We start from the raw sequence: 19192 nt of genomic DNA on the forward strand, positions 1-19192 counted from the left end.
GGTGTCTCCTGGGCTCAGCTGGGCCAAGTCCCTTCATCTCTCTGGCCATATTAGGTGATAGTTTTCTCATTTCAATACACAATCTATGTTAGAGGGAGTGTTGACTATACCAGACTTTCAACGTGAGCACCCAGAAAGTGGAAGAATCTCTCTATTGGTGATTAATCATAACTCTTTTCATTGTGAATATAGTCCTTCCCTTAGGTAAGGCAGGAACACCATGAAAAATAGAAAGTTCTCGGGTGTCTGTGGAAGCTGGAGTGCTCTCGACCTGTCAGCTCACTGGCAGAGCAGGCTTCGTCCGGACACTAGAGAACAAAATGTGAAATTGGCACCAGCCAGCCTCTCCATTGCACAGGATATCCCTATTTAAATTTGACAACCAGGATATTTTACAATTTGAAATTCTTGTCATCTGGTTTTCTTTAGTTTTTTCTTTGGGTTGAAAAGACTGAGAAGCTTGTTAAAAAATCTGGAATTCTGATGGTGAGGCTTAACCAGATGTATTGAGTCATCAATCAGCAAACATTGACCAACGCTTACCATTCCCCCAGTTACTATACTAAGGACCCAGACACGTCTCAGGTAGTGGCCTTGCTCATTCACTGTATTTACAGTACTTTTTTCTAAATGTAACCAGAGCTCAGGTAAAGACAAGACATTGATTTGAGTCTGAAGTAAACAAAGCTGACTGGTCTGATCCCTTCAGTTTCCAGAATTATTTTGTTTCAGGTAGTAATTTTCCCAGACCAATAGAACAAAGTTCTATCGTCTATTTATTTAATATTTTATCACAATAGTCCTTGCCCCTTTGACCTCTAGTGAGGAAACTTGCATAAGAAACTGAAATATGCTTAGGTTCTATGGGTAAGTGCAGGTAATGATATGAATGAAATTGAAAATGAAAGCCAAAGGTGGAAAAGGCAGTTCTGAATAGTTGAAGTAAGACAGAGGTATTTGAAAAATCAAGTAGAAAAGATACCATAAGGAATGGAGAGCTTCTGGAAGTTTTCTAATAGGTGAGGGGTTGGTACATCTTTTTTTTTTTTTTTTTCTTAATAACATGTCTGGCAGTTGTATGCCAGAGAAAGTTATAAGGGGGTTGACTATATGCATGAAGTCCAGTGAGAACACTGTTTCTGTAGGCCACTGACGATGTTCTGAGTGTACATTCTATAGTACTAGAAATTAAGTTAGGAAACAAAGGGTAATCTGATGTCATTTTAAATGAAATTTCACAAATGATTAGAGCTAAAAGGTGTCTTTTTTCTCTCAGCCAACACGTTGAGCACGTACTATGGGGCAAACACTGTGCTTATGGGTAAGAGATAAAAGAAAAAGGCCAGAGGAACTCAAAAGAGAGTGTGAGAGATGCATGAACAACTCATTACAATCGAATAGGGATAGGCTATTAAATAAATAGATCATAAAAATATAAATTTGTAAAACAGAACTTGGAGTCAGTAACCCTTCTAGGGGATATTAAAGAGAATGCCAACAATGAGGGGTCTTGGAATTAGGTTTTGAACGTCAGTAGGAATGTTCCACGTGGAGAGAAGGTCGGGGCATACCAGGCAGAAGGAACATCCTGGACTTGAGAACCAACACAATATATGTAAGTGACTGTAAATGAGATTCTTTTTGACTAGAGCATAGGGTATAAGTTGCCAAATGGTAGAAAATAGAGTATAAAAGTTAGGCTGGAATGAAAGTATAAAGTGTCATAATTCTTATGATGAAAGATAGGTGTTTTCTACAAAATGGGTTACTTATAAATATTTTAAAAATAGAGACCCCGGAGAGAGGAGCACGCCCGAGGAGCAGCCCCCGGACCGGAGCCTTGGGAGCCCGGGGCTGGTGAGTGAGTCCCGACGGGGTAGGTGTTGCGTCTGCAGGCCTGCAGGCGGTTGTGGAGCCTGCGGCCCTTGGAGAGCAGGGCTTGCGAGACCGCGGCTTGGAGAGCGGGGCTTGGCTTTGCCCGCCCCAGGGCCCGCAGTAGAGCCACCGGGAGGGTTTGACTGCTTCCTGGAGGTGGAGGGGCCGGGCTGGAGGACAGGGCTGGCTGCTCCGGATGGGGCTCCCCTGGGACTTGTGAGCTCCGGGTGTCCTGGTGGAGCAGGGTCCACAGGCTCGGCCGGGACGTGCCGCGTCCTCCCCTCCGTCCAACCCCGATCCTCCTCGTCCTCCCCCTCCTGTCGCCGACTCGGCATCTCGCACGTGTGTCTCAAGGCGCGTCAACACCTTGGTTGTCTAATATAAGCGTCCGCCGCCCCCCTGGGTTGTGCCCTGTGGAGTCGCCCAGTGTAATCAGTGCAGGATGAGTCTGCAGGGCTTCTGTCCTGCTGCCTCGGGTGAGGAAGGAAGCGATGGGGCCTGAGGAGGGAGATGACTTGTCCTAGACCCTCACCGGGTGTGCACGTGGGGTCGCTCACAGGACTCCAAACTCCTAGGGCAGGTGTTCTGTCCACTTAAAGTCAGTTTTAATAAAAGATGTTTTTGAGCGTCGCACTTAAGTTTGTAAAGTTTGTACAAATCATTGCAAGACAAGCGCACCTGAGTGTGTCCCTTTATTCTGGGTATCCTGTGGATGTTCTGATCTAAGTTGTTAACAGACTGAGAAGAGGTAAACTATAAGCGTTTTTAAATTTCATATTTAATGACGGAGGTTTATTTTAATAGGATTCAGTGTACACTCACTATGGAAAAATAAAGTATCCCCTCAGGTACCAGAGTCACGTGGGAGCTACAGACCTGAGGGTGGTTGCTCCCTCCTTATTCTCACAGGCCCTTCTGAAGGTGAAAGGACGGGTCTCCCACAGGTGTCTCTTGTGGAGCGCGGGGCGGGTGCTCGTGCACCCCGAGCCGCTTCAGTCGTAGCTTCACTGCCTGCGTTTTCCTTCTCCAGGTCCGCCTCCACTGTCACAGTCCTGCACGTTGTTCCAAGAGCAGCGGAAAATGAATCAGCCTCTGGTGAGTTTTGCTGTTTATGTGTTTACCTGCTGCTGTTCTTTTGTGATAACACCTTGGGAGGCGAATAGTTCAAAAGTTAAAATGGGAAAGTAGGAGTAGGTAAAAGATGTGGTTAGACAAAGTGTAGAGGAGCAGGTCAGTACCAAGTGTTTCTGGCAAGTTCTACGTGTAGATCCCAGGATCCTCTCAGAGCCACAGTACAAGCCTCGTGTTCTTGACATTTGTGGCAAAACACCATCCCTTGCTTGACTTACATTGTCCTGCCGAAGCACTTTTGTTCTCGAGCGTTAAAAGGTTTCCTTGAGGATCCCGCTGTAGGCCGGGAGCCTTCCTGAGTGACAGCCCCTAACGTGTTGACGTTGGTGCCTGCCTTGTACTTCCTGTAAGCTGAGAGCGTGCTGTCCAGGGAGCACTCAGTGCATATAACTTGTCTGTTCGGTAGAACACCGTTGTCACATAGGTACATTGTTTCCAGTGCTCAGTCGAGGGATGCAATGAGGATCATCTGGAAGAACAGCCTTGTCACCCTTCCAGTAAATTTCCCTCTTTGTCTCTTACAATCTCAGAGGGTCGCGTTACACACCATGCAGTGAGGTCTCTGGCAAAGATTCTTGTTTCCCAGCTGAATTGTATCGTGCAGCCTGCGGTCTTGGTTCTGCCCCTCCATGGAACCTGATCCGGTTGAGGTGACCTGGCATCCAGCATACAAAGCAGTGGAGATTTGCCAGTCGTCACCTCAGACCACTGTCGCCTTGCCATCTGCAGAGTCTGCTCTGTTGGTTTCTGTGACAGATCTCTCCTTGCTGTCTTCCTGACTGATTCTTTCTTCCGCCCTCTTTGTGTGTTGTCTTTTCCCCCTTGGTTCATGACTCTTCAACCCGTCTGATCTCACCCTCTGGTGCTTTTCACCTCCAACTCTGTCAGTTCTCCCACCTGGACCAGATAGATGCCTCTGTCCAGCCACTTGCCAGCATCTCTATGGAGTTTGTCCAAAGGGCACCTCGAATTACTAGATCCAGTAGATCCAGAAATGATTATTTACAGCTCCCCTGCCCCTTGCCTTGTCCTGTTGTCTCTGGTGGCTCATCGTTGCATCATCCAGCCTGTCCCCTGCCCAGAAAAATGAGTTCATTGTAAAGTCCTTCTCCATCCTCTGTTACCACGTTGTAGTGTGAGGCTTGTTAATGTCGTATTCTAAATGTTTTTTATTTGTTCTCCTTCATCCCATACTTGCTACCATTAAAACAGCTTATCTTTTCATTCCTGTAGTTACAGAAACTTTTCTTCTGTGCCGCTACCTCTTTCGTCCAGCAGCTCAAGTGTATTCTCCACGCTGAGTATTTCTCCTAAAATATTAATCACAGCATTTTGTCTGCATGTGGGAAGCACTTTAGAGGTTCCCTGGGTGACTGGACAAACGAGGTTGCCGTTCCGCGGAGCCATTAACCATCGAGCCCATCACTGGGGGGAGGTCGTACCTCGCCGATGATGCGTTTGGATGGATCTGTGGGGTAAAATCCTGATCGGAGAGGCTTAGGAGAGAGGAGTGGGAGAACTGGGTTTGTTCTGGTCCCAACTTTTTCACGACATTTTGCTGTGACGGGGAAAATAGAAACTGGACAGTAGCTGGGGTAGGAGCTGAGGTCCGGGGAGGATGTTGTGTTGTGTTGTGTTGTGATGGGAGAAATAACGGTGGGAATGATCCAGTAGATGCGTGTGGGGGAGGGGAGAGCTGCTGCCCGTGGTCCTGGAGTGGGGAGGGGATGGCTGAGCAGGGTTGCAGGTGGGGAAGCCCTCCGATGGCTTCTGTGTTCTCAGGGAAGCAGCTCGTCAGCTGAGGGTGAGGGTGAGGTTGGGGGTTTGAGGGGAGAGCAGAGCTCGGGGGCCCAGCTCCGTCGTGACCATCAGCACACAGTGCGTCCAGCTGGGAAGACTGCACTTGCCTCCCTGCCTGAAAAGCCGTCTCCTTTCTTAAATGTGGGAGTAATTACTCTCTGGGGAGCCTGTGTAATTACATGGGTGCTTCTCGGCTCAAAGCGAATTGAGTGCCAGTTCTGGCCACGGACATTTTCTTCTCTGCTGATGGAAGGGTCCCCAGAGGAAGTGTCCTGCTTGCCTGGCTCTTGGCCTCGAGGACCCTTCACACCATCTAGTGTTGTGTCTTTTATCCTTGACATAAGCATCAAATGTCTTCAGTTTCTGCATGTGATCTTAAGACGCAATTCCCTGCTTCCAGGAGCTTCTGTTCTCCTCGGGAAAGGCACTTCACAGACGTAATTACAGGAGAGGATGGGAATCCTGCCCGTCGATACGTAGGGAACTCCAGAGTGCTGACAAAGCAGAGCCTGCTTTTATTTATTTATTTATTCATTTAAATTTTTTATTTGTTTACTATTTAACTTATTCAGTTTCAGCTGCGTTGGGTCTCTGTTGCTGCGCGCGGGCTTTGTTCTCTAGTTGCGGCGAGCGGGCGCTACTCTTCGTGGCGGTGCGCGGGCTTCTCATTGCGGTGGCTTCTCTTATTGCGGAGCATGGCTTCTAGGCATGTGGGCTTCAGTAGTTGCGGGTCCCGGGCTCAGTAGTTGTGGCATGCAGGCTCTAGAGTGCAGGCTCAGTAGTTGTGGCGCATGAGCTTAGTTGCTCCGCAGCACGTGGGATCTTCCCGGACCAGGGTTCCAACCCGTGTGCCCACTATTGGCAGGTGGATTCTTAACCAGTGTGCCACCAGGGAAGTCCGAGAGCCTGGTTTGAAATGCATTGTCAGAGCACGTGGCTCAGTGACTCGGGGAAGGGGGACGGCCCTGAAGTGACCAGGACTTGGGTAGCTGCAGAGGTTGGCGAGGCTCTCAGAGCAGCGTGAGGTGGACTGGATGAGGCTCCTGAGGTGCTGGTAAGGACCTCCTTCCTTAGGATGTGGGCCTCCCGTCAGGAAGAGCGGGACGTGAAGGCAGGCAGACCCTGAGTTTGACTAAAGAGCCTCCCCTCTGTGCTGGTTTTGGTTTCTTCCTGTGGAGAAACTGAAACCTTGTAATTGGAACACTGAGTCATCTGATCAAAAGATGTCATGTGTAGAGACTGTGGACGGCATGAAACGCGGGGTGGGGTGCAGTGGGTGAAGTCAGGGGGACTCTGGGATCCAGCGCGATGCCCGACAGGAAGGGGCGAGGCCGCGGCGTGTTCCCGCTCATCCTAGGCCCCGGTAAGCAGTATGGACGTTCCCTTGGGGTTTTTCTGAATCGTGAATGAGGTTGAGAGTATTTTCACGTGCTTAGAAGCCGTTTCTTCTTTTTAATTGGTAGACAGTCTTTAGAGCAGTTTTAGGGCTATAGGAGAACCAGAATCGAGCAGACCGCACTTTCCTATACCCGTCCCTCTGGGTTCCCTCCCTTGGTAACATCTCTGGCCTGTGTGGCGCGTCATCTCAGTGATGGCTCGGCACTGACACCTAATTCTCCCCTGGAGTCTGTAGTTTATATCAAGGCTCACTCTCTGTGTCCTACTGTTCAGGTTTGGACAGGTGTGATGACCTGCAGCCACCACTGCAGTGCCACCCAGAACCATTTCACTGCCCGAAACATCCCTGGGGGCCACCTTCCCTACCAGTGCCCTACCAGAACATCCTACCAGTGCCCCCAAGCCCCTGACAGCTTCTGGTCTTGTTACTGTCTGTGTTTTTTTTTGCCCTTTCGAGAATGTCACGTAGTTGGAGTCCTTCATTCTGTGGTCTTTTCAGACTGGTGTCTTTCTGTTTTTATATGAAGGGCCTGTTCATGTCCACTGCCCGTCTTCCTGCCCCAATACTGTCTTGTTTTGTTTTGTTTTGTTCTGTTTTGTTTTCCTTGTCTTATTGGCTTTCAGAGTCGTCTTAAATGTTTCTAAATTTTTCCAGTTGGGGTCCTGTTAGTAAACATTGTTTTCCAAGGTTTATTGTCATTTTCCTGTATTTTCCAGCATTGCTATATAATTCATTACTTTTTTTTACTTTGAGAGGTTGAATACCATGCATTTCAAAAGCTTCTCAAAATCAGCACATTTGTGTGGATAAGATTCCTAGTTGAAGAGCACCCTCCTTGGTCAGTACTGGGGTGCAGCTTCTTTGCGGGGGGAGGAATGCATCGGTCTCGTGGTTCCCTTTCTGTTGGGTCTCAGTTCCCCTTTCTGGTTCTGGGCACTGCATCAGCCACTCTCCTGGGATAGGCCAGGCAGGTGGGGTCCTCACTTCCTGGCTCCAGAAGTTGTGTGTGTGTGAGAACACCTTTGTTTTTCCCTGAGGAGCAAGAGGACTCTTTTGGTTGGGGAGCGGCATCCTAGGACTTCGGCCCTTGGGCCCCCACTGTTCTGTGTCATTTGGGCCCCAGCCATGTGTGGGAGATCTCTGACACAGGGACGCAGCTGTTAAAGTCCTCTTGGGGTTGTGTCATTTACAATCCTCTGAGGAATACTCCTTTTCTTTAATGAAATTCCAGTGCTTAAGCTTTCTAGCCACTCATGAAAGGAATCTCAGAAAGGAAAGGAGACCGGTCCTCTCTGCCCCCAAGCAGGGGAGTGAGCCGACACTGTTAACCTAACAGTGAGAAAGTGGCTTGTGGGAAATGTGTAACCAGTTCTGAGTTCTGTGATTACAAGGCTGTCTGTGGAATCTTACTGTACCAAGGGGTCTTTTAAGACACATACATCATGGGTTGTTCCCTTGTGTTTTGAAACTAACCTAAAACCCCTAAATATTTGCAGTTCTGATTGCTTTCTTAATTTGTTATCCAGGTTTCCCGAAATCCATTTTCTTAAAGTTTAAAGTGCAAGAAGAGTGCAATTTTCTCATCTTCCTTTTACATAAAAGTGAATGTGGTCAAGCCGCTTAACCCATCACCAGATAGAAAATCATCTGGAACATTCACATTAATGCTCTTTTCAAGCAGGAACAGTGCGTATATTTTTATGCCCATTACCAGTGAAAACTATAATGTTTTCTTATTGTGCCGTTTTTTTCGCATCAGGCAAAATGACAAGCAATTAGAAAAGCCCCACAAATCACACATTTTGTGAAATTACAAATGCAAAACCGGAAAGTAGAATAAGGTGCGCGTGATTCTACTTAGGCATTAAAATTAGAGTAGTTCATGGTCTGATCCCTCACTCTCTTGCATTTGGTAGTAACTTTCAGTGTGTGAACGAGTGGGCCCCCAGTCTTCATCCGGGCAGCCACAGATGTGACCAGTGACACCTGAATGGAATATGCTCAGAGCTTCTGGAAGACTTGCTGTCGATTTCTGAGCCAGGCTTCTCGAGGCTGAGCCGAGGCAGTTCTGCACAGACGCTTGTCTGCCTTGGGCGGCAACCAACTCTTTCCCCCGGCCCCCCTCATCCCCCCACCTCGTGTGTCCTGTCAGCAGCTGGGCACCCTCAGCCTTCCCAGGCCAGCAAAGCCTGGGTCCCGGACATCTCTGCATCTGGAGCTGGGGGTCAGGTGACCTGGCATCTCAGGGGACCTTGCTAACAGAACCCATCCTGCCTCTTCGATTGTTCCACATAAAGAACTTTGATTTGCAGTCAATGTCAGGAGTTTGTTGCCATCTGAAACGGCCTCTGAGCTTGGCATGGTCTTTTCCTTAACCTCCTCCACACCATTCCTTAGTTACACTGTGGCATGTGGGGTCTCAGTGTCCTGACCAGGGATTGAACCCAGGTACCCTGCATTGTAAGGCAGATTCTTTAACCCTGGACCACCAGGGAAGTCCCTACCCTTATGTTTTAACAGTTTTGGAGGTCTTCACAGAGATCTTGGATGGATTCACCTAACATCACCAGGTAAACTTCGTTTCAAAAGTAGTGCACCTCATTCCTCAAAACTTTTAAAGTAGAACTATTATAAGATCCAGAAATTCCACTTCTGTGTATTTTTTGGGAAGAAAACAAAAACACTAGTTCAGAAAGACACATGCACCCCTATGTTCATTGAGCATTATTTATAATAGCCAGTGTATAGCAGCAACCTAAGTGTCCATCCATAGATGAATGGATAAAGAAGATGTGTCATATATACATATATATTTATATGTCTATGTATATATATATATACACATATATATATGTATATGTATATATATGTATAACTGTACACACACACACAATGGACTATTAGCCAGTAAAAAAGAAAAGAAGAAGAAGAATGAGGGGCTTCCCTGTGGATGCAGTGGTTAAGAATCCGCCTGCCAGTGCAGGGAAAATAGGTTCAAGCCCTGGTCCGGGAAGATCCCACATGCCACGGAGCAGCTAAGCCCGTGTGCCACAACTATTGAGCCACGCTCTAGAGCCTGTGAGCCACAACTACTGAACCCATGTACCACAGCTACTGAAGCCCACTCACCTAGAGCCCATGCTCTGCAACAAGCTAAGCCACCGCAATTAGAAGCCCATGCACCGCAAGGAAGAGAAATCCCCGCTCGCCGCAACTAGAAAAGAGGCTGCATGCAGCAACAAAAACCCAATGCAGCCAAAAGTAAAATAAATAAATATTTAAAAATTAAAAAAAAATGAAATCTTGCCATTTTGTGGCAACGTGGATGGAGCTAGAGTGTATTATGCTAAGTGCAATATGTCAGACAGAGAAAGACAAATACCGTATGATCTCATTTGTATGTGGACTCTAAAAAACAAAACAAATGAACTAATGTCACTAAACAGAAACAGACTCATAGATACAGAGAACAAACAGGTGGTTGCCAGAAGAGGGTAGGTGGTTGAGTGAAATAGGTGAGGGAGATTAAGAGGAACAGATAAGCAGTTAGAAAATAAATGAGTCATGGGAATGAACTATACAGCATGGGCAATACAGTCAATAGCATTATAACTTTGTACGGTGACGGATGGTAACTAGACCATAACTAGAGTTAATCTTGGTGATCATTTTCTAATGTACAGAAATATTGATATTATGCACCTGGAACTAACATAGTGTTGTAGGTCAGTTACACTTGAATTAAACTTTTTTAATTCAAACGAAAACAATAGTGTGCCTCGTTAACTAGAGATGCTTAGTCATACAGCAGTTCTCTAGAACGTATTCATCCTGTGTAACTGTAACTTTATACCCGTTGAACAACTCCCCATTCTCTCCTCCCCCACCCCTGACAATTTTTGGGTGACTCTTTTAGATACCTCACCTCATATAAGTGGAAACACACAGTTTTGTCCTTCTGTGACTGACTTATTTCACCTATCATAATGTGTTCTGTTTATATCCCCGTTGTCACAACTGGTAGGATTTCCTTCTAATAGGAAAGTCTGAATAACATCCTATGTATATACCCCATTTTCTTTATCCATTTCTCTGTGGATGAAAATTTGCATTTTTTTCCTACCTTGGCTCTGGTGAATAATGCTGTAATGACTATAGAGGTGCATGTATCTCTTCTAGATATTGATTTCCTTTTCTTTGAATATACAGGCTATATTATATTGTATTATATTCTATTACATTATATTCTATTACAGTTATTGTGCCTCCCGGATCTTGTGTTTTTCACAAATTGAAGGTTTGCGGCAACTCTTTGTTGAGCAAGTCTGTTGGCACTGTATTTCCAACAGTAGTTGCTCACTTCTTGTCTTTGGGTCATATTTTAGTAATTCTCACACTATTTCAAACCCTCCATCAGCAAAAAGGTTACTACTCGCCGAAGGCTCAGATGATGGTTAGCATTTTTTAGCAGTAAAGTATTTTTAATTTTCTTTTTGTTTCGGCTGTGCTGCACACCACATCACGTGGGATCTCAGTTCCCCGACCAGGGATCAAACCTGCGCCCCCTGTAGGAAGGCGGATTCTTAACCACTGGACCACCAGGGAAGTCCCTAAAGTATTTTTTTTTAACATCTTTATTGGAGTATAATTGCTTTACAGCGTTGTGTTACTTTCTGCTGTATAACAAAGTGAATCAGTTGTATGTATACCTGTATCCCCATATCCCCTCCATCTTGCGTCTCCCTCCCACCCTCCCTTTCCCACCCCTCTAGGTGGACACAGAGCACTGAGCTGATCTCCCTGTGCTATGCGGCTGCTTCCCACTAGCTATCGGTTTTACATTTGGTAGTGTACATGTGTCCATGCCACTGTCTCGCTTCGTCCCAGCTTACCCTTCCCCCTCCCCGTGTCCTCAAGTGAATTCTCTATGTCTGCGTCTTTATTCCTGTCCTGCCACTAGGTTCATCAGAACCACTTTTTTTTTCCTTTGGTTTCCATCTCGCTTCGTCCCAGCTTACCCTTCCCCCTCCCCGTGTCCTCAAGTGCATTCTCTACGTCTGCATCTTTATTCCTGTCCTGCCACTAGGTTCATCAGAACCACTTTTTTTCCTTTGGATTCCATAAATATGTGTTAGCATACGGTATTTGTTTATCTCTTTCTGAGTTACTTCAGTCTGTTTCACAGACTCTAGGTCCATCCACCTCACTACAAATAGTTCAATTTCGTTTGTTTTTATGGCTCAGTCAAATTCCATGGTATATATGTGCCCCATCTTCTTTATCCATTCATCTGTCAGTGGACGCTTAAGTTGCTTCCATGTCCTGGCTATTGTAAATAGTGCTGCAGCGAACATTGTGGTACGTGTCTCTTTTTGAATTATGGACTTCTCAGCGTATATGCCCAGGAGTGGCATTGCTGGATCGTATGGTAGTTCTATTGTTAGTTGGGTTTTTTTTGTATAAATTTATGTATTTTTATCTATTCATTATTTTTGGCTGTGTTGGGTCTTTGTTGCTGTACGCGGGCTTTCTCTAATTGCAGCGAGCAGGTGCTTCAGTGTTGTGGTGCGCGGGCTTCTCATTGCGGTGGCTTCTCTTGTTGTGGAGCGCGGGCTCTAGGCATGCGGGCTTCAGTAGTTGTGGCATGCGGGCTCAGTGGGTGTGTCTCGCGGGCTCTAGAGTGCAGACTCAGTAGTTGTGGCACACGGGCTTAGTTGCCCTGCGGCATGTGGGATCTTCCCGGACCAGGGCTCGAACCCATGTCCCATGCATTGGGAGGAGGATTGTTAAACACTGCACCACCAGGGAAGCCCTATTTTCAGTTTTTTAAGGAACCTCCATACTGTTCTCCGTAGTGGCTGTATCAATGTACATTCCCACCAACAGTGCAGGGGGAGGGTTCCCTTTTCTCCACACCCTCTCCAGCATTTATTGTTTGTAGATTTTTTGGTGATGGCCATGCTGAGTGGTGTGAGCTGATACCTCACCGTAGTTGTGATTTGCCTTTCTCTAATGGTTAGTGTCGTTGAGCATCCTTTCATGTGTTTGTTGGCAATCTTATATCTTCTTTGGAGAAATGTCCATTTAGGTCTTGTGTCCACTTTTGGATTGAGTTGTTTGTTTTTTTGATATTGAGCTGCGTGAGCCGCTTGTATGTTTTGGAGATTAATCCTTTGTCAGTTGCTTCATTTACAACTATTTTCTCCCACTCTGAGAGTTGTTTTTTTGTCTTGTTTATGGTTTCCTTTGCTGTGCAAAAGCTTTTAAGTTTCATTAGGTCCCACGTGTTTATTTTTGTCTTTATTTCCATTCCTCTAGGAGGTGGGTCCAAAAGGATCTTGCTGTGATTTATGTCATAGAGTGTTCTGCCTGTGTTTTCCTCTATGAGTTAGACAGTGTCTGGCCTTACCTTTAGGTCTTCAATCCATTTTGAGTTTATTTTTGTGTTATGGTGTTAGGTAGTGTTCTCATTTCATTCTTTTACAGGTAGCTGTCCAGTTTTCCCAGCGCCACTTATTGAAGAGGCTGTCTTTTCTCCATTGTATATTCTTGCCTCCTTCATCAAAGCTAAGGTGACCATATGTGCGTGGGCTTATCTCTGGGCTTTCTATCCTGTTCCATTTATCTATATTTCTCTTCCCCAGAGTATATTTCAATAAAGGTATGTACATTGTTTGTTTAGACACAAGGCTGTTGCACACTTAACAGACTACAGTATAGTGTAAACAGAAGCTTTTCATGCACGGGTACACCAGAAATTTCATGTGACTCGCTTTATGGCGGTATTGGCTTCATTGCAGTGTTCTGGAACTGAAGCTGCAGTGTCTCTGAGCTGGGCCTGTACACCCAGAAGTGGGATTGCTGGATCATATGGAAATTTTATTTAAAAGATTTTGAGAAAACTCCATACTGTTTTCCACAGTGCCTGCACAATGTTACATTCCTGCGTACAATATGCAAGGGTTACGATTTCTCTACCACCTTGACAACTCTCATCTTTAAAAAAAAAATAAAAAATTGTAGGCATTCTAACAGATGTGAGGTAGTATCTCATGATGATTTTGATTTGCATTTCCCAGATGATTAGTGACGTTGAGCACCTTTTCATGTACCTGGTGCTGTGTTACGTCTTTCTAACGCACATACACACACACAGAGGGATAGAAGGAACCTTTTGGAAGTGATGAGTATATTACCGTGATGGTGGTGATGGTATCACAGGTGTGTGCATATGTCCAAACTCATCAAGTTATATACATTAAACATGGGCTAGATTTTGTATATCAGTTCTACGTAAATAAAGCTGTAAAAGCCCAGCAACAAGTGGTGTATTTCATGAGCCAGTGAAGCCCAGGTACATCTTGTCTCCTCTCCCAGGGGTGAACCCAAGCAGCCTTTGAACTTGGCTCACTTTCTGTTTCTTTAGTTTCCCCTTCTATTACTTTTGTGTTTCTCCTTTGTTTTCAGATTCCAGCGAAGTGGTTCCCCATTGGTGGCAGCAGTGGTTCTGAGTTTGGCTCTGTCGTTTGAAGACTTGATGGTCTCTAAAGGGATGAAGTTTCTACAGAACTGATCTCAGTTACGTGAGAGGTAACAGAGGATCTAGTTTGTTAGTCTTTTCTTAGTCTTTTCTGTTTGTCTATTTGTCTACTTTGACAAGCTCAAATCAATGAAGAATCTCTTGCCCAATGGGATGAGAACGGCTCTTTAATATCTAGACTGGTGAGTGTTTATTCCTGACCCAAGTCTAAGACTTAAAACTGCAGGTAAAAGTTCCATTTCTCTGTATGTCTGTGTGTCTGTAATTCAAAAAGGTCTTTACCTCTGACAGTGCGAGTATGTAATGTTTTCCTACTTCTGGATCTATTAAAGTAGATTGTAGAGTCTGTTAAATTAAAGGGTTTCTGTCCTGATTGGCTTACAAAGATACAAATGTGCTTATAAAAATTATATATCCCTAAAATTCTCAGAGAGAAAGGAATTAGAACTTCTAATACTTTAAATGTGCTAGAAAAATATTCTTATTGAAATCAAGTCAGGGAATTCCCCAGCGGTCCAGTGGTTAGGACTCGGTGCTTTCACTGCCAGGGTCCAGGTTCAGTCCCTGGTCAGGAACCTAAGATCCAGCAAGCCCCTCGGTGCAGCCAAAAAAAAAAAAAAAATCAACTCAGAAATTTAAAGACTTCAAGTTTACATAATTTAGGTAAATCTTTGACACATGAAGCTAGTTTAATATTTTTGGTTTAATAAAAAGTTATTCGTATCTTATTTATCAGTATTAGGCATACATTTAAAACAATTCTACTTGGGTGTGTTCTTCCTAAATTTATATAGGTGTGCCCATCAACTAAGCTCATATTACTTCTACTTAATGTTTAAGGTTATGAAAACTGTAAGTTTGTGTTTAACCACATTTAGTTTTTATTCTGACAGACTTTCTTTCAACAGTAACTATGTTTTCTACTGTGTTAGCTTGTCGATAAATTCCCAGATCTTCAGTTTACGTAAACCCTTGAACTGATACTAAATTGTGTTACTTACTGGATAATCATTGGATACCGAGGTCATTTGTAAGCAAGACAGAAACCTGAGGCATTGATTACTAAGCATAATCTCAAGTTATATGCTCTTGCTGCATATGTTTACTTGTTACCTAGAGGCTCTGTCTGTGGGTGTGTTAATGAATGTGTTTGTCTCTGCCACTTGAATAAGTTGTGTAAGGGATGTTTGTGGCTGTGTAAAGTTGTGTTATGTGTGTTCATGAGCTGTGCTAGCCTGAAATGCTGATGTGTGATGGGCAGTTGTCAATCATTCACTCCTAGTTTTCTTTGTGAAATGGAAGTAACTTTGGTTCAAAGTTAGTATTAATATACTATGAATGAGGCTTGACCCATAGTGATGTTATCGGCTGGAACAGAACTCAGGTTCAGCTGCTCATCGCTCAGAAGTCAGTGTTCCAGAGACAAGGGTTGGTGGAAGAAGAAAGATGCTTTATTCAGGAAGCTGGCAACCTGGGAAGATGGTGGGCTAGTGTCCCCAATACCATCTCCCAGTTGCCAATGAGAGGGAAAAGGGGTTGATAGGGAAAAAACGGGAAGTCTCTGGGCTGTGCCGGTGGGGGCTCCGTGCAGAGTAGCACAGTCAGCTCTGACCATCCTCTTGAAATTGGTCATGCAGCGGTGTGGTCAGTGTCATGTTGATTGTTTCAGGCACAGTTAATCTTCAATTCCAGTGTTGGTTTGTTCCCATTTCCTTGAGGCCAGTTCCTGGAATTGTGTAAGCCATTGGTTCAGGTCTGCTCAAGATGGAGCAGCTTGTGTCATAGCTCCAGTCTGGTCATCATACAGTTAGCTTTCTCCTCTTGTAGTGGTTTTAGTATCTGCAAAACAAGTTAGGAGTGTGTGTCTGACACTGTTACTTATGTCCTTCGGGAGGAACTAAAGATTCTGTGACTGCTGTTGTCCTAATCAGTAACTGCTTGAACCTGTTCTTTGGTGACTCAGGGGAGGCCTGGGAGACTGCAGCTATTTTACAGACAAGAGGCAGGGGACATGGAAGGGCCCTGCATGGTCCTGCTTGGTTCCAGCAACCGAGAGGTACAACTTTGTATGCAAGATAATGCGATGTAGTTTTGTTTATTAACAGGAACAAAAATCGTTTGGTCCTAAAGTAAAATGACTGATTGTTCCAGCACCAGAAAGAGGATAGTGAAGGACACAACCTGAATGGGTATAGAAAGTTGTAGGAGACGGGTAGAAAGGGAATTTTATTTGTCTGAGCCGAAGGCAGCTCAGTTTTGATGTTTATTCCAGAGATTTTCAAAAAAGAGCTTATGGTTCTCTTAGTAGCAAATATTATATTGATGCAAAGCTGGAGTTTGGTTTTCTCTCTGTACAAATGATAAATTTTTTTCATGGAGTATTGGTCTCTTTAATAAGTGGTTGGAAAAGTTGTTCTCTAAATCTGCCTAAACAGCAGAGATTCTGTATCTCACTGGAAGAGGTTTCTGCACCTAGTTCTGAATTCATCCGGCCTTATTATTTTTTTGAAAATAAATGCACAGGGACTTCCCTGGTGGCTCCTTGGTGAAGAATCCGCCCGCCAGTGCAGGGCACACTGGTTCAAGCCCTGGTCCGGGAAGATCCCACGTGCTTTTAGAAACTAGAGCACGGAAAGACTAAGGTCACGTGAAATTTGAAACGCTAAATATTGTCATAGTGTTAAGCAGTTTGAAGATTGTTGGAAGAAATTATTTGTCATTCATTCAAGCAATAAACATTTGATGAATACTTGCAAAACATAAAAAACCTCTAGAGCCCGTGAGCCACAACTACTGGAATCGACGTGCCTAGATCCCATGCTCCGGAACAAGAGAAGCCACCGCATGGAGACGCCGACGCACCGCAATGAAGAGTCGCCCCCTCTCCACTGCAACTAGAGAAAGCCCACGTGCAACAAGGAAGACCCAACGCAGACAAAAATAAATAAATATATAAATAAATGTATTGGGGGAAAAAAAGAAAGAAAATAAATGCACAACAAAATTTCTGCATTTCTGAGAAAGTTAAGCTTCCTTAAAACTGTGTTCCTTTTGGTCTGTTTTTTTTTTTTTTTTAAAGTCTACTGTCAGGAACTCCCTGGCACTTCAGCGGTTAGGATTCTGCGCTTCCACTGCTAGAGGCCTGTTTTCGATCCCTGATCAGGGAACTAAGATCCTGCAAGTTGCGTGGCGAGGCCGAAAAAACAGCCAAGACAAAATAATCGTCTCTTGGCCGTTAAACAAAGTCAAGGACCTTTAGTTCCTCCTCAAGGGCTATTGGGTAATATTCTGAGCCACATCCTTGGAGCTGTTTGGCAGAGACTGAAACCCCCAGCAGGTGGAAGAAGTTAACTGCATGTTGCCCACAAGCACGTAGACCCCAGACCAGTTGGAACCAGAAGGCTGATGATGTTGAGTCCCCGTTACCTCACCACTGACCAATCAGAAGAATGACCGTGAGCTGATCACGCACCCTGTAACCCTCTCTTCAACATGTAGCCCCTTTCTCTTTTCCCTGTATAGTCCTCAAGCAAAACTTCAGGAGGGGAGAGTTGGTTCTTCGGGACACGAGTCCACCTCTCTTCTGGACTGCCGGCTTCCTCAATAAAGCTATCTTTCCTTTTACCCAAGAGTTGTCTCTCAGTATTGGAGTCCTGAATGATGCAAGACCTGCCTCATCTTCTGTAGTTTTCTCTACATGAAAAATAATTGAGGACTATTTTTCAGAGTTAAGAAATGTGGTTGGATAATCACAACGCCATTAAGCAACACCTCGTTGGACAGCAAAGAGGCGAAGCCGACTGGTAATGACCACACACATCCTGACTGTGAGAAGACTTTCGTCTTTATTGTAGTTCCCCAAAAGCTGCATCGCACGGTACTCTTGAACAATCTAAAATAACATACAAACATGCTGAGGCAAGTTAAAAAATTAGGACTGAATTCCCACAATTCAATAATGAGAACTAAAAAAATACAAAATTTATGCTTACAAGAATTGGGAGGAAATACCCACTATGCTATAAGTAGAATGGAAATATGATGTAATAGATAAAATCAACAATCTCTCTTGAAAATGTGAGTAAAACTGTATATATGTGTAAATATACAACAGCTACAGTTCTCATCACAAAAGTTTGTAGTAATAAGATGTTTCAAAATGAAGACTATTTCAAAACTATTTAAAATAAATATATAAATATAAAATATAAAAATACAATAATTTTATAGGTGACATTTTCAAAATAAGCCAGTGAAACTTAAGTCATGAGTCATGACCCTGTGGCTGTAATTATATATATATATATATATTTTTTTTTTTTCCTAATTATATATTTTAATGTTATTCCCTCCTATTCTGAGCCGCTACACTCCACCTTCAAATGCTTCTAGACTGGGGCAAACAAGTGTATAAAAAATGGGACCTCCAATGTTCGTCTCAGGGGAGATGGAAATGAAATGATCTGAAAATTGAGGTGGTGCCTTCCAAAAGGGTGGAATCTGAATAAACCCTGTTTTCTTATTGTCCTGCCACAGACTCCTAGAAGCACACCCCGCTCCTAGGAGTATAACACGAAAACTGGCCTCCGCTCATTCTAGAAGATGCTGGCTTCTTCTCGATGATCTGCACAAGAGGCTTCTCCCTTCCTTCTTCACGGCTGTCGTCAGTGTCTGGATTGACCTCTTGTTGAACATCCTCATCTCTCCTGGGCTCTGTGATCTGGAAGTAAGAGAAGGAGCAAGGATGTCAGATTTCAAAGTGGCAACTGTCCAGATATAAAGGTTTTCACATTCTTAGTCAATTCTAACCAGAATTGAGACTCATTTATGATTGGAGTTTTATCTCAAATTCTCCATTCTGAACCCCAGTCCTGAACCATTCATTGTTTTCAAGTGCGATTCTTGGACTTTGGTGACCCTGACTCCAAAAACTACTGAATGCACCCAAGGTCAGGCCCAGTAATCTGCTTTATAGCCCAGACTCCAGGTGATTCTGCTCAGGGAGCTGGCATTTGGAGAAGGCTGCTTTAGTCTTAACTCACCTTGGTCCTTTGGCACCACTTAAATTCTGAACTTGGAAGCACACTACAGACATCACTGACAAGTCAACATCGTGGACCAGGAGACCTGAGGCCGGATCCCTAACCCTAACCCTGCATCCTAATGTCTATGTTATTATTAAGTTTTCATTTATTTACTTATTTTCTTTCTTTTATTTTTGGCTGCATTGGGTCTCTGTTGCTGTGTGTGGGCTTTCTCTCTGTTGCTGTGTGTGGTGAGCGAGGACTACTCTCCGTTGCTTCTCCTGACGGCTTCTCTTGTTGCGGAGCACGGGCTCTAGGCGCACAGGCTGAGTAGTTGCGGCTTGCGGGCTCTAGAACGCAGGCTCAGTAGTTGTGGCTCGCGGGCTCTAGAGCGCAGGCGCAGTAGTTGTGGCACACGGGCTT

At 44.6% G+C, this 19192-nt stretch overlaps 1 long non-coding RNA gene across 3 annotated transcripts in view; it reads left to right on the forward strand.

Moving 5' to 3' along the window:
• Positions 1 to 18942, forward strand: part of LOC309807697 — a 63703-nt gene extending 44761 nt beyond the window's left edge. Inside the window, exons 2-3 of one of the 3 annotated variants that reach the window (XR_014294626.1) lie at positions 2906 to 2970; positions 12692 to 13666. This is a non-coding gene — a long non-coding RNA (uncharacterized lncRNA). Of the gene's footprint in view, positions 1 to 2905; positions 2971 to 8121; positions 10162 to 12691; positions 13667 to 18281 lie in introns of those variants that run through there. The other 2 variants (XR_014294627.1, XR_014294628.1) reach the window with 2 other exon arrangements.
• The last annotated feature ends 250 nt before the right edge of the window (positions 18943 to 19192 follow it).

This window comes from Mesoplodon mirus, assembly GCF_964341445.2.
Source record: "Mesoplodon mirus genome assembly, chromosome: 7".
NCBI classification, from domain to species: domain Eukaryota; kingdom Metazoa; phylum Chordata; class Mammalia; order Artiodactyla; family Ziphiidae; genus Mesoplodon; species Mesoplodon mirus.